This window comes from Mauremys reevesii, linkage group 6 (genome assembly GCF_016161935.1).
Source record: "Mauremys reevesii isolate NIE-2019 linkage group 6, ASM1616193v1, whole genome shotgun sequence".
Lineage (NCBI taxonomy): Eukaryota > Metazoa > Chordata > Testudines > Geoemydidae > Mauremys > Mauremys reevesii.
The window spans coordinates 79,797,258-79,812,934 of record NC_052628.1 but is presented as its reverse complement, the minus strand read 5'-3'; the positions used below and the strand labels follow the sequence as shown (position 1 = coordinate 79,812,934).

The following is a 15,677-nucleotide window of genomic DNA, read 5'->3' as shown; positions in this document are numbered from 1 at the left end:
AATTCAACAGGTTAATCATTACTATTTTGAGGATTTTCTTGCCATGCTGTATTAGGAGGAGAACATCACCAGACAGACATTTAAATTGTTTTATTTAACTAAAACAACAACATTGTGTATTCTGGATTTTTTTCTTCAACAACAAACATATAATATTTTAACAAAACAAGCATATGAATTTTTGAATGTAGTTAAGCATTCAAGTTTTTTAAAATCGGATTTGTTTTTGTTAAAATTCTTTTTAACTAAAATAGTTAAATGAAATATTTAAAAAAAACAAACCAACAACAAAAATTAAATTGACTACGTCAGCCAGGTCAACATGAGAAACTTAAAATATTGGCTACTGCAGCTAACTCAGTCGTCTTCACCTTCATTTTCCTATTTGTTCATAATCTGGAAAAGAAAAACAAGCTTTCCTGCTTTTTCAGGTCCCAAATAATTTCTCAATTTTGAATGAATTAGTCCAAAGGAAGAAAATATTCTTTCTACACTGGCAGAAGAAGCTACTGCTGTTAAAAAGTGAGATTATGACTTCAACAGTCTCTGAATCCAAGTGCTTAAGTGACTTCCACCAGTTCATTGGTGTGACTTTCTTTAAAACATCATCAGCAAACGTATATTTCTTGAATGGTTCTTATTCCCAAACTGACTGGGTCTCTTTTACAGCCTGGTGCCATTATAGGTTTTCTCTTCTTGTGAGAGAATGGTATGGTAGATCTCAAATCAATGAAGGTTTCACTCAGAAAGACCTCAAGACTTTTGGAATATGATGCTCAAACAGTTTCCCTTTTGTTTCTAGTGCCTGTTCCTCCCTTCTCACATTTATCTCCAGAATTCTTCTCCTTGTCCAGATCTATTCCGCCCCCAACAATCTGCTATTCATTGAACTTTTTGAAACTTTGCACTTTTAGAGAGAGGTAAGGGATTGACTCTAAGTACACAAATTTGCAGAGAGACAATAGGGTTGAGGTCTGTTATTTCTCACCTCTATATATTGTTTGTTTGTTTAAAAACAATTTTGCTGTTAACAAGCATGTTATCTCTGGAGACACAAATCCACAGTTTGAAAACTGCAAAACTAAGTATCTCTGATGGTATCTTTTAAACTAAGCACTGAGTCCCATTGGGTAGATAGAAAGATTAACCTAAATAATCTATACAGAAGCCCGTGGAACCCCATAAGATTGGGTCCCTAATCCATGAACTATTGGAACTCATTTACAAAACTTTTCTTAAACGTTACATGAATATATTGTCTCATACTATAGCATTAGAATTTATAATCCCTATTTCATGATGAGATAGCTTTGATCTATAATGACAGGTTTCAGAGTAGCAGCCATGTTAGTCTGTATCTGCAAAAAGAACAGGAGTACTTGTGGCACCTTAGAGACTAACACATTTATTTGAGCATAAGTTTTTGTGGGCTACAGCCCACTTCATCCGAAAGCTTATGCTCAAATAAATTTATTAGTCTCTAGGGTGCCACAAGTACTTTTGTTCTTTTTGATCTATAATGTATCTTAATTAAAACTATCTTTAGATAGTTTTTTCCTCAAAAAGCATTTTATCAAAAAAAATCCAATTTAAATAAAAAAATCTGATTTTTAATATTTTTTGGGAAAAAAATCATTGACTTTTATCCACCCTGATACTTAATAATAGTTATCTTTCCTGTCTAATAAAAATTAGGTTCCCCCCACCCCCAAAGTTGAGTCTGCTGCAGACCTGGCTGTATTCATGGGAACCAGGATCCAATTTTTCATGATTGCATCTCTGCTCCCCAAGATAGCTTCTCAGTGAAGGAATAAAGAACATCTTTTCCCAGGCTCTATTATAGTGAAATCGTTTTTTGTTTTTATTCATAGGCAGTGTGATTCTCTGTTGTAATATTCCTTTTTGATCTCCAAGCGGCTTTGATCATTTGCACCTGTCTCTGATGGCTTTCTATTGAAAGTCTTGGGGTGGAGCAGGGCTAGACAACTGAGCCTGGTATTACATCACCGGCTAACCAGGGCAGGGTGACAACTCCCTCCTGCTTGAATGGGCCAGCACCAAGACATACTGTTCCCTGGTGACTAACTTTTACTCCAAGACCATAAAGCAGACTTTCAATGTAATTACTTCATCCCTTAAATGTTATCTGTATGTACATCTCACAATGAGTATGAACCTTCACAAGCTGTAAGCTTTCCGTAAATACCTTATGTGATATCTCTTCTGGATAACTAGCCCACAAGACACGCGGTGTTTGCAAAGAACAAGGGATCTTTTGTCAAAACGTCTCTGTGTCACAGCACGTGTGCTAAGACTGATGAAAAGCTGCCACTGCAGGAGGTGGTTTTGGTGATATAGACAGCTGTCTGCTCCCAAAAGGACTGAAACCACTAAAGGTATGTTTATACTGTGGCTGGGAGGTGTGAATCTCAATGTGGGGAGCTAGACTCACAGTAGCTTGAAATAGCAGTGTGGCTGCTGGGGCATGGACAGCAGCTTTGGTTAACTGCCCAATTCGAACCCCACCCAAACTCCTGGGTCCAAGCTCAGGGGCTAGTGTGGGCTGCCACCTGGGCTGCAATGTCCACATTGATGTGTTTAGGGTGCTAGGTCGAGCACAGTTTAGCGCAGGGGTCTCAAAGTCCTGACCCGCAAGCCATCTGCAGCCCAAGAACCTCCTCACTGCAGCCCGTGGAGGAGAGATGCACACAGCCACTCCAGGTGCCGCCCCCCCACAGCTCCCATTGGCTGGGGGACAGGGACAGAGATACCATGACTGGTTGCCGGGGAGAGTCAGCCATGGAGGCAACATCATTAGTTGCTGAGCAGAGTCAGCTATGGAGGTAGCGTCACTTTTTTCCACAATGAATATAAACAAGTCAAAATAGCGAACACAACTATCTGATGCACACCTTGCTGCAATCCTGAAGGTTTCAGCTGCTCAGTCACTGAGGCCAAACATCAACAAGCTGACAGAACTGAAGCATTGCCAGGTGTCTGGCAAAAACTAAAAACTCTCTGGCAGGCAAAGAATTGTATAAAGTTGTATGACAGTTTTTATTATTTCTAAGAAATTCGAAATAAAAAATACAATATAAACGTTTTCTGAACACCATCTTCAGTGACATTATTGGCCTGCTGGGAGGATTTGAGGACTGGCACTGGCCCTAAGGTAAATTGAGTTTGAGACCCCTGGTTTAGCGCAAGGCTACCTGTACTGAGAATTGCACCTCCCAGCTGCCCTGTAGACAGACCTGAAATTACCTCACTCAGGCCACTCGACAGTCTGTTTTCTTACTGTGCTTGTGCTGTATTGCCTTCAGCAAGCAACTTTTCGGTTAAATAAGAATGGTGGCCTGATCTGAGTACAAAGTGGGCACATAGCAGTGTTTTCCCTCCAAGAACTCAGTAGGCCCACTTTATTTGTTACTTGTAAATTGGACTGTGAGAAGAGGGGACATTTTTTTCTTTTCAGAGATGTTTTCCAGGGCCGCCCAGAGGGGGGGGCAATTTGCCCTGGGCCCCGGGCTCCGCCCCCCCCCCCAAGAAGAGCGGGGGCTCCCTCTCGCTCCCCTCCTCTCTCTCAGCGCCAGCGCCGCCAGTCCGCCCGCCCGCCCCCCCCCCCGCCCGCGCCCCCGGGGCGGGGGGGGCTGGGCGGGGCTGCTCCTCTCTGCTCTCGCTCCCCTCTCTCCCGCCCGCCCCCCCCCCCCCCCCCCCCCCCCGGGGGGCCGCGCGGGGCGGCGCCGCGGCGGCCCTGGCGCTGCTGGCTGTGCTGAGGAGGCGCGGAGAGGGCGGGAGAGGAGGGGGGGGGGGGGCGGGGGCGGCGGGGGGGGCGCGGCGGCGGGGCCGGGGGTCCTCGCGCGGTGGCCCGCCGGGCGGGCCCCCCGACCGCGGGCGGGCCCCGCCCGCCGCGGCCCGCCAGGCGGGCTGCTGCCGCCCGCGGCGGCCGCGCGGCCGCGGGTCAGGCGGGGCCGGGTCCCGGTTCAGCGGTGGGGGTCCGCCGCCGGCCGGGCCCCGGGGCCCCCAGGCCGGCGCCCCGGCGCCCCCCCACCCCCGGCCCCCCCTGATGTTTTCTGTCTATTCCTGGCATAATGTAAAAAAGATAATACTGCTGCTTGGTGAGAAAAACAATAAGCATGCTCTTCTTTGGGTTGGATGGGCTTTTGGCCTTTGATATTTGAAAAGGAATGGAAACTTCTATGCTACCTGCAAGTAAAAACATGAGGCAATATTAATCACGTCATATTGTCTCACGGGAACTTGTTACATTTTTATGGGTGGAAAACAAATAATGTATCCAAGGGAAAGAAGCCTGGTTATCTTTAGTTTGGGAACTGGCTTCTTCCCATGCATGCCTTGATATGAAGTTATCAACCTGACAAATAGTTTTTCACAACCAGTGCTGATTATATGACAATGAATCTGCACTGCTTTGGTCTAGTAGTAAATATGCTGAGTGCTGACAATATATATGGGATGAAATTCATCCCTATGAAGAGACCAAACCAAATCCTGGCCTTGCCTGAAAGGACAGTAAGGGGAAAGTAAGCCCCAAGCGACAGCAGAAGTTGCATAGGAGAGTTCCATGTCCGCTTGGGTATAGACCAGTGGTCCCCAATCTTTTCTGTGGGGTGGGCACTGGACAAGCAGCCTCTGAAATGCCGCAGTGAAGCGGCAACGTCAAGAGGCGTCGCCACTGAAATGCCGCCACGAAGGAGCATCATCAAGAGGTGTCACCACCGAAATGCTGCTGAAATTTGGCAGGATTTCGGCAGTAGTGCTTCTTGAGGTTGCCATTTCTCAGTGGCATTTCAGTGGCTGCTTGTCTGGCGGCCAGTAGGCAGGCGCACATGGATGCCCAGGCTGGCGCCATGGCACCTGTGGGCACCGCGTTGGGGACCCCTGTTATAGACACTATGTAAAACAAAGTTCCCACCTAAATTGTTCCTTGGGAATCTTAGTTCTCTCTCTCTCTCTCTCTCTCTCTCTGCATCATGTTCTCAGAAATTGCAATAGCCTCCATGGGGATTGAAGCCCCTATGTAATTGCTATGCTGGAAGGTGTTAATGGCTGTCAAAACCATGGACTAGGTTATAGCTGATGATTGTGCTTAGCACCTTTTTAATTCAGGCTAAATGAAGAAGCAGTTAAATGCCTTTCTGTAATGATAACTGGAATGAAAGAAGCCATTGGCCAGCATGGAAGGCTGAGTAGCAGCTAAGCTATGTGGGGGCGGGGGTATTAATTGGTTGCTGTGGTGTGTGTCAGAGCAGGAAGCTGCCAGAGAAGCAGGTGAGAGTGTGGCCTTGAGAGGGAGCAGAGACAGATCTTCTTGAGGCACAGGACTGGCTAAAAAGGCAGACTTGGAAATTGGCAGCAAGAACCCTGCCTGCAGTTTTATTTCTACTGTGTTCAGGGAAACAAGGCTTTCTGTACATTGTTTGTAAATACACAAGAATGCACCAAACAACATACCTGACTTGTATTGTCAACTTCTTCCTCCAATGGAAATAACCTGGCAAGGCTCTGAATGTTGGCTAACTGCTCACTTCAAGGCGCAACCTCTATATATAATGGTTACCTTTTGGGTGCATGTCTCTCGCTCCATCTTCCTGCCCACCTCTCTGTGATGAGAGGATATTTACTCTGATCAGCTGATTTTTCTCTCAGATTGCAACTCTGTTTCAGGGTTATTTGCTGGGGACCTGCTTTTTTGGGCCTTCCACCCTATTAGTCTCTCCTGTCCCGCTGTCAATCAGCTAGTGAGGAACTGGCCCCCTTTCTGGCAGCTGTGGGGTAAAGGTACTGGGCTTCACTGTGACAATCCCCAAGTGCTCCAACTGCCATATAGGCAGATGTGTGGATGCTACTTGGTCTCTTCTGAGATAGTGTCTACACTACAATTATGGGGTGTTGCGTGCAGCTCGGGTAGACATACCTGAGCTAGCTTTAGCCCAGTTAGCTTGGGACCAAAGCAGTGAAGCAACAGCAGCATGAGCCAGCCACCTGGGTAGTTACTGTGGGTCCAGGGTGGGTTTGTACAGCCTGTGCTGAAACCTGGGCTGCTGTAACTTCACTGCTTCCTGAACTAGGTAGTTTAAAGCTAGCTTTGGTATGACTGCACAACGTGCACGCACATACCATGACTGCAATGCAGACATATCCTGCATGGAGGAACCCCCGGTAGTCTCCAAGTGGGGCTCCATGGCTATGCCACAGAGGAAAATAGGGCAAGGGCTAGGTCCATTCTGATAGTGAGTTCTTTCCAGTGTAATCACACTGCAGAGACATGAATATCAAAATGTTAGAGATTTTGTACATTTAATATTTCTTAAACAGCTAGTACTACAGTAAAACATATGTAACTTTAGCGCTCCTGTGGCCAAGATGGAGTCTGCTCTGCAGAGAGCTCTGGCCAAGAGAAGGCGTGCACAGGAAGGCAGCAGGGAAGGTCCCTTCCACCACAGGGGCACCTGTTCCAACCCCTCCCCGAGTGAACACACACCCACCGGAAGAGTACAATGACTATAGGAAAGGGAAATCTTTATTCACAGAGGGATGAAAGGAGAAAAATAACAGGGGGAAATGTAGGGGAGTGATAAAACAGGGTTGCATTCAACACCAGGCCCGACAGGCCTTGTGGTAGCACAGTCCGGAAGGGCAGACACCGAGCAATGTGTCTGCACACAGAGTTCAGGAGTCCTGGACAAAGTTCTAGTCCAGTGGTGAGTCTTGGGTGCTCCTGGTTGTCTTTGGTGCTAGTAAACGGTCCCCTAACAAAACCTTCCAGTGCCCTCTTCTGCAGGTCTCTGCAAAGCCACATAGAGCGACAACCTCCCAACTTAGCTAGCTAGCAGCCTCCCTCCTTATTCCCAGTGCAGAGTCACAAGCCCCGGTACTCACAGCCCCATGCAGCTGTGGGCAGCTGTGATACTGGGTCCAGCTCTGGTCTATCCTTCTCGGGCGATTCCTCCCTGGCGCAGTGCTCCTACTGACTTCTGTCCTGGGGTGTCCCCAATCTGTCCCTCCCAGGCTTCAGGCAGGTTCTTGGCTGCTTCACTCTGTGAGGGCCTGCTTGCTGCAGCCCTTCTGTCTGGAGCTCCAACCAGACAAACATACCTGTTGCTCTCCCCCCTCCACCCCCGCTCCCCCTCTCACCAAAAGCACTTCCTCCTTCTGGAATAATCAGCACTTACCCCCTCAGGAAAAATATATAAAGGGACCGTGCTCTCTAAACCCCAAAAGGGTTACACATAAGGTGGGAAATACTATTGGTGCATATTGAACACATTTGTGACATGTTTGTGCAATTTACTTTATTGGCAAGAGCATCATGCAATGCGTTGACGGTCTCAAGTTGCCCTCAAATATTAATAGGATTACTCATGGAGAAAGATACTACTCAGTGTGAGTAAATTTGACAGCATCAGTCTCCTAATGAGGCAAAGCTTCTGGCTGGGGAAAATGCTACTTGTTACAGCAGAGCTGCTGCTTTGCAGAAATGAGTCATGTGAAAAAAAAAAAAGAGGTGACATTTAGCTTTAATAATGATGATGCACAAGATATGGGGGATGAATACTTGATTCAAAAGCCTGTTTCAAGTGCTATTTAGTTTCTTGACTTAATATTTTAAAGTACATTTAACACCATGGAAAAAACAAACCAGATTTTTTTCTTCTGATATCCTGGGTGATGCATCAAGTTGCATCAGATTATTTTGTTTTACGTAACTTCATGTAACCTCATGTAAAGTTATATAGCTGCCACAGCCTGAGTAGTAATGAAGGTTTATACTGGAAACTAAAAGGAGGAAACACATGGTACTGATTGGCAAAATACATAGTAGAAATCCTGCTTTTGTTTGGTGTTATTCAGTTCTGCTGTTTGGGGAAAGCAAAGATTCAGATATGAGGATGGTGAAGTCTTACAAAGTGAAAACTGATGACATATGGGTATGCAAAACTCTATGTAGGAATGCTCACCCAGACATGATGAGATTTTTAACCCCTTAGCAATGGGAAATCATTGTCATACTGCTAACTACCATTCAGTGAAAAGATTGGAAAGCTGCAATCTCCCAGTGCCTCGGTTTGGCTGTGGGACCAGATCATGAGATTAGGGATCATAGAAGTTCAGAAACTGGTTGGTGCAGATACTTGCACCACTTCTGAAGATAAAGCCGGAGTCCATAGCCGCTTCCATATCCACCTGATATGGTCCATTGCTATATATAATAGGTGTGTGACTATTTATCTCTCCATGCTTTTCTTCACAAGCCAAACTTGCCAGATGGCAGCCAGGTTACTTACTTGCAAAATCTGATATGTGCACCAGTCTTCCAGCACCATGTTTACCAAGGGACACTTTCCAAACACCCTCAAGCCTTCACCAAAACACTCCCCTCCAAATCTATTAGACATGGAAGCTTGGTCTAGCAGAAAGAGAATATATCAGAATCTGCATAAGTTGATCATTCAGCTAACAAGGCACAATGTATACAGGACATCAAGCACAAAATGTGTATGTTCACTAGAGATGATTAATGTAAAATGTTCAAATATTTAAATGAATTCAGTTTGGGCATAATCATGCACTTTTGGTTTTTAGCTTCAGTAATTCTTGATGCAAATACTGAGGCAAGCAAACTCCAGTGTTCTTGATAGAAGATGCTCATTTTAGGTATGCTCATCCAATCAAGGAAGGGAGTTTGAAGGCTACCATCCTTACAGGGGTTAAGGTTGTGGTGTATGGTCTATGATGTATAGTGGTTGTGGTAGTGTTTATCTGGGGGTAGACAAACAAGGTATGGAGTCATAGACTTTAAGGCCAAAGGAGATCAGCAGATCTTCTAGTCTGACCTCCTCTTCTACAGGCCACTAAACACCACTCAGCCATCTTCATACCAAGGCCAACAACCTGAATTAGATCAAAGTATTCCAGAGCTCAGGGGACTAAACTATTATGTGTCACCGGCAGAGAACAGGAAGGACCGAAGTGCACCAATGCCTAAGTTCCTGGCAATAGTATGGAAATGATTCGGTGAGATATGCCCCGATAATCCTGGCAAGTAACCCACATCCCATGCTACAGATGAAGGTGGCACTTCCCCCTACCCCCTTCAAATTCTCTGCCAATCTGACCTATGGGGGAGAGGGGTAGGATTTCTTCCCATCTCCAAATAGAGTTATCAGTTAGGTCTTCCCCAAGTGGTCAGGTTCTATCAGCCAAGCCCTGAGAGACAATTTTCAGTACCACCTCAGAGGAATGACTCCCTGTCCATCATCCCATCTTCAGCCATGGCCGTCTCTGGTGCTTCAGAGGAAGCAGACAACCCCCCCACCCCCTGTGAATACATCAGGGAAACAAAAAATTACTTCCTGACCCCTACCAGTGACTGACTAAAGCCTTGAAGCCTGAGACTGTAGGAACATAAGACATGAAATATAAGGGACCCCCTGGGCTGACAAGCCCAGTCCTTCTCTACCATGGGTAAATCTGTCATACAATCCCACTCATAAAACTAGATAACTTTATCTTAAAACTAATTTGATTGTTTGCCCCCAGAATTTCTATTGGGAGTCTGTTTCAGAACCTCACTCTTCTGATGGTTAGAAATCGTCTTCTAATTTCCAGTCTAAATTTGTTCATGGCTAGTTTATACACATTTGTTCTTGTGCTGTATGTGGCTTAACCTTTCATTTACTTGATTTTGTGTCAGGTATGTTATGTGTGTGGCAACCTTAATTTGCAGAACCAATTTTTTTGAGTATAAATATAGCTAATTTACACCTGCTTTGTACTTACATTTGAGGATGAGACAGATGCATACAGCTGCTGTGGACATACGTTATACTCATTGTGCAGTACTGAAATGGTTAATATTGCTGAATATGAATCACAGCACTTCCTCGTGCTAGCCAAAGTCCAGGTACTCTATATATAGCTCAAACTTTGACTTAATCGTGTGGGACTTACCATCATTTGTTGGCTTGCGTCAAATAAATGTAAAAAGATATATTAATAACTCTATAGAGTGCTTTAATAGCTGAGCTCCAGAGAATGTGTCTGCCTCTGCCAATGCATACATGCTAACTTGACTTGGTTTTGATTTAAAAAAAAATTCTACCTTATACACTTCTCAAAAACATGTAGAAATAAACATTTACAGAACAAAACATTCATCTTTCTTTCTTTCTTTCTTTCTTTCTTTCTTTCTTTCTTTCTTTCTTTCTTTCTTTCTTTCAGAAAGCCACAATTAGAACTGTACAAAAATGAGAATTTTTTTTGGCTTTTGCTAGAAAGTCCAACCCTCCCTGCCCCAAACCAAAACCAGTTGAGTGAAATGTTTTGTTCTGAGAAAATTAAAATGTTTAGTTTTTTATTTTGACCATTTTAAAATAATTTGATTGTTTTTTAACTAAAATTAAAGGAAATTTTGAAACAAAAATTGTTTTGAATCAAAAACTTGAAATGTTTAGTTTAGGAAATGCCAAATCCAGAGAGTGTTTTTTTTTCAAAAAATTTTTTTTTTTAAAATCTAAGTAATTCTGCAAAACTGACACAAATTTGTGAAGTATTCCAGTGTCACGGGCAGTGCATTTTTTTCACCAAAACCAGCTTCAGCTGAAAAAATTTGTCCAATTCTAGAAATAATGCAGTTACTGAAATGCTTTTGAGGCACATCTATATTACTGTATTTTATGCATACAGTATCCTCCAAGTAGCCTTCAGTTTTAATCCCAGATTTAGGTTCCCAGTTATCTGCTAAGATCTGAGTGCATGAAACTGGTGTACAAAATGTGTGACAGAGGCTCCAAAGGAAGGACGTTGTCTGAAAAAGAGGACTTTAATCCATGTAGGATTCATATTTTTAATATTGTAATGGTTTTCTAGTATAAACTTTTCGGATGTAAATATTTTTTTTCTCTCTAATCAGTTTTAAAATATCAGCATTGCTCATGTGACTGAGCAGGGCCATCTCTCCTCTAAACCTTTGGGCAGGACCATGGGCTTCCGTGCTGTACTTTGAAATTGCAGCCAGTCGGTTGGAACAGTGAGTTTTAGCAATAATTGTCTAGGAAGGAGTCTCCTTTCAGCTATGGTCCCTGTGGCTGAATAAAGGGGGAATTAAAGCCCCATGATTGGCCAAGTGTGGATTCTCATGGAGCATGCATTGCAAAGGGAGCGACCTGTAGAGGAGGCTTATGGGAAGTGCTACTGCTGTAAATTAGGGCAAACCCTTGTGTTGTGTACAGTGTGCATTGGTCATTCTGGCTCAGGATCAGGAGGATGCAAAGATGGCAAAAAGGCTCCTGCTTTTGGGTTGGGAGTTCTGCCATCTCCAAGAAGCATGGCACTTAAGCTCACCCTCATTGTTTAACTTGTGGTATTCTGGGTGTCTTTAGACTCTTTTCCAAAAGAAACTATTTCCTTCTCCTTCTCTCTTTTGTAGAGCAAGAAACCAGTGAGTTATTAACTCTTTCACGACTGATACACTCTGACAAAGAGCATAGCTTAGGGGTGGGCAAACTACGGCCCAAGGGCTGCATCTGGCCCCCCAGACATTTTAATCTGGCCCTCGAGCTCCCACTGGGGAGCGGGGTCTGGGGCTTACCCTGCTCTGGTGCTCCAGTTGGGGAGTGGGGTCTGGGGCTTGCCCCACTCTGCATGGCTCACGGAAGCAGTGGCATGTCCCACCTCTGGCTCCTATGCATAGGGGCAGCCAGGTGGCTCCACATGCTGCCCCCGCCTCAAGTGCCACCCCTGCAGCTCCCATTGGCCATGCAGGCAGCACGGAGAGCCATGTGGCTGCACCTCTACATAGGAGCCGGAGTGGAGACATACTGCTGCTTCTGGGAGCTGCTTGAGGTAAGTGCTGCCCAGAGCCTGTATCCCTGACCCACTCCCATGCCCCAACCTCCTGCCCCAGCCCTGATCCCCCTCCCACCCTTCGAACCCCTCGGTCCCAGCCTGGAACACTCTCCTGCACCCCCAAACCCTCATCTCCAGCCCCACCCCAGAGCCTGTACCCTCAGCCGGAGCTCCTCGCACCCTAACTCTCAATTTTGTGAGCATTCGTGGCCCGCCATACAATTTCCATACCCAGATGTGGCTCTCAGGCCAAAAACTTTCCCCACCCCAGCACAGCTGGTAATCCTTGATGGGATTCACTGCAGTCACATTTGGTTGGGGGATATGGGTAAAATTATTGCTTCTGTTTGTCATAAATCTCTGACAAGTTTAGGGTTTATCTAGGAGGTGTCTGTGTTTTTTCTTTCTTCTGAGGAGCATATGGAAATTGTTACACTCCCTGTATGCGAATGACTCCCAGATACTCTCTAACTATTCATAGCTTCCCTCAAGGTTATTTTTAGGATTCTACTTTTGCCAAGTTAACACTTAATTCATTATCTAATTGAGAAAGTGCTCTGCCCTTGAATAATCTTCAATTAATTCTGCCCTGTGTGGTGACATACAAAATTCATATGTCTCATCCCTCTCTTACAAAGCCTGAATAAAGTCCAACACATGACCTTCTTGATAGATATTTATTTTACAGTTAAATAAATCAGGTGGATCTAATTTTCTGTTCACGTGGACACGTTTGTCCAGCCTGATATCTGCCTGCATATTTCTGTGGCTTCTTCCCTCTCTCCCAACAGGTTCGTATGAAGTAATTTCAGTGCGAGATGAGGACACTTAGACCATTAGTCAGCAAAACACATGAGCACATGCCTATGATTTTCATGAACTGGGGCCCAGCACTTTGCAGGATAAGGTCCTTTCTGTACAAAGAAATTCATTGCCGTACTTAAAGTGAACCACCACTTCTAAACATGTTTATATTTTGAAAACAAATACCACTTTCTGTTATTGCAGTGAAAGCTGGAGCAACAATGCTTGTTTACAGCCAGCACCCTACTGCATTTTTATCCCTAGAAAGAAAAGTCCAGAAATAATCCAACATTATGTTTAAAATACTCATATTTAAACATACAAGCAATATAGACCAAATACATGATTCCCCCTCTCCCTTCCAGTTTTGAAATGACTCATCTGACTCGAACTGATTTTTAACTATGCTTCTCCTACCTGCTGGCCCTTTACAGGTGCACACATCTTGTGGTGGCTGGGTGTCACCTTCTCCTGCATCATCTTCTTTCAGCTAGCAGCATCCAGGAACTCTGGAGAATGGGAGAAGGGAGAGCTTCGAAATAGCTGTCTGTTACCAGGAGAATAGGTAACAATTACATATACATTTTATTAATAATATCTTGAACTTGAAGATGTGCATTAGCATCCCAGGTGAAGATGTGCATTAGTATCCCAGGTGACTACATAACTATATTATTCATTTCCTCCCAAGAACTGTCTTATTCTTTGCTTTTTTTTACTCCTTCACTGTGTTGTCACTTCCTTCTGTAATTTCTGTGAGGCAGGATGTCTCTATATGTGTATTTCAGTATGCTGTATACATTTTACTGTGCCATGTAAGTACAACTTAGTAATATTACTATTTCAGGATATGAAGATGCTAAAAGGTGTGTGTGTGTATTTGATTCAGTTCATGTACCATTCTGAATTTTGCTCCTGCAAAATAAACATCTCCTTAAATTCACACTTAAGTCACTGCAGAGATGGTACTAAGCACCTTTCATGATAAGGCCCAGAGGAAATTGCTGGGATGGGGAGGGAAGGGAAAACCACAGAAATATGCAGGCAGATATTTCTACCAATGGAAAGTAAAACATATTTTGCCACTAAACTGTATATTTCAATGTAGTCACAGCATAACATAGTCTGGAAGCTAATGCTGAGGTGCACCCAAGACTTTTCTTTTACAAGCAGAAAGCTTTTTTCCTGTGACAACTTTCTTTTATGATAATGTAGCCTCAGTTGTATTGTCTGATGTATTGTAGTGGAGCAGAGCAACAGTTTGCTACAGCGGCACTTTGAATAGATTACTGAAGATAATATTGAAGTCAATACAGGCTGGCTTTAGCCAATTAGGGAGTTGCTCATCTAGAAATTGTCAGTTTGTTTAGAGTATACTGTACATTTATGACTAAGCTAGATTCTGAGTAACAGAGTAATTTTTAAACTTAATTATTATCCAGCTCAGGGGTGCTCAAACTGGGGGTCGGGACCCTCAAGGGGTTGTGAGGTTATTGTATGGGGGGTCACAAACTGTCAGCATCCACCCCAACCCTGCTTTGCTTCCAGCCTTTATAATGGTGTTAAATATATAAAAAAGTGTTTTTAATTTATGGGGGGAGGGGGTCGCATTCAGAGGCTTGCTATGTGACAGTAAAAAAGTTGCTATGTCACCAGTAAAAAAGTTTGAGAACCACTTAGCTGCTATAAAGTTTATGATTAATTCCCTCCCTCCCCAGCACATAGGAGATGAACTGCCAAAACGTACTTATCAACAGGCACTCTCCTAGCCTAGAATTCAACTGAACTGTTGCAATTACACAGGAATTGCCATAATAGATCAGAACAATGGTCCATCTAGAAGTAATGTTTAGCTGATGCAATGGGATGGGATTCATCCACAAGGTAAATGATAGCATATTGCTAAGCCCCACAAAGTTTGATGCACAATATTTACCATTATAGATATCACTTTCAAATAACCCAATGAGTGTTCCCTGTCTACCCTCTTTCTAAGATGTTTGTTGCTGTTTGGGGAGGAGAAAGGACAAGAGCAGTGATATAGAACCTATAAACCTGTGCTTTAGGGTCTTTTCCCATCTCCCTTCTCCTAATCTCCCCTAATTTAAATAAATTTCATTTTGTGGCACAGTCCAGATTTTAACATAGGTCCATTGTTGGCTCATTCCATTGATGGGAATCCCAGGAAACTGATAGGTTAATTCTGCCAAATGATAGAGAATGAGGGGGCAACAATAACCTCTTTGGAGTCCCTTTAAGGAGACAGAATAAGAATAATGAGTGCTTGCAAAATAATCAGAGGGGAAAAATAAACCTGTGTTGGATAATCAGTTATTGTGGAGGAGGCAAAACATGTGATTGCTAGAGACTTAGCAGCAGTAATGTGAATTTCATGTTCTTGAAGGCAGCAACAAATGCTTTAAAGAAAAAAATGTTCTTTGACTTTCTGCTGTAGGAAATGTGTGGTGTCAGGCCAGATAGCCTAGTTCATGTTGCAGTAATATGAAGTAACTGATTAATTTGACAAGTTCTTAGAGGATGAATTCAAACTGCATCAGAATATCACCTCTCACTTTCTGAAACAGATCAAGCAGATAGGGCTAATGGTAACCGGATGCACCTTGGTTTTGTCAGTACCAAACGCAGTAAACTCTTTTCCTACCTAAAGAGGGAATTAACTTAAAGCATTGTATGGAAAAAATAGACTTATCTGAACCAGAGTCCATTTTTCATTCCCCACATTGCCAAATCTGGTCCAAGAAATTCAGCTTATGCTCACAAAGAAGATTTGAACAGTCACTGCAAACCCATGATATCTCCCTTTTTTGTTCATGATTTTACACCTATTTTATTCTTGCTCATATTATAAAAACTGAACCAAATGTTTGGTAAGAAGGCACACAATTTTTATTTAGGAATCATTTGATAACACAAACAAAAATAGAAAACTTATGCACATCCCACTGGATACTAGATTTTCTTCTATATCTCTGATACAGTTG

General features: G+C 43.7%; 1 long non-coding RNA gene across 1 annotated transcript in view; it reads left to right on the top strand.

Annotated features, from left to right (window-relative positions):
• LOC120408770 overlaps nt 1–15,677 on the top strand; it is a 135,146-nt gene that overhangs the window by 102,955 nt on the left and 16,514 nt on the right. The window contains exon 4 of the long non-coding RNA XR_005600955.1: nt 13,110–13,240. This is a non-coding gene — a long non-coding RNA (uncharacterized LOC120408770). The remainder of the gene's footprint in view (nt 1–13,109; nt 13,241–15,677) is intronic.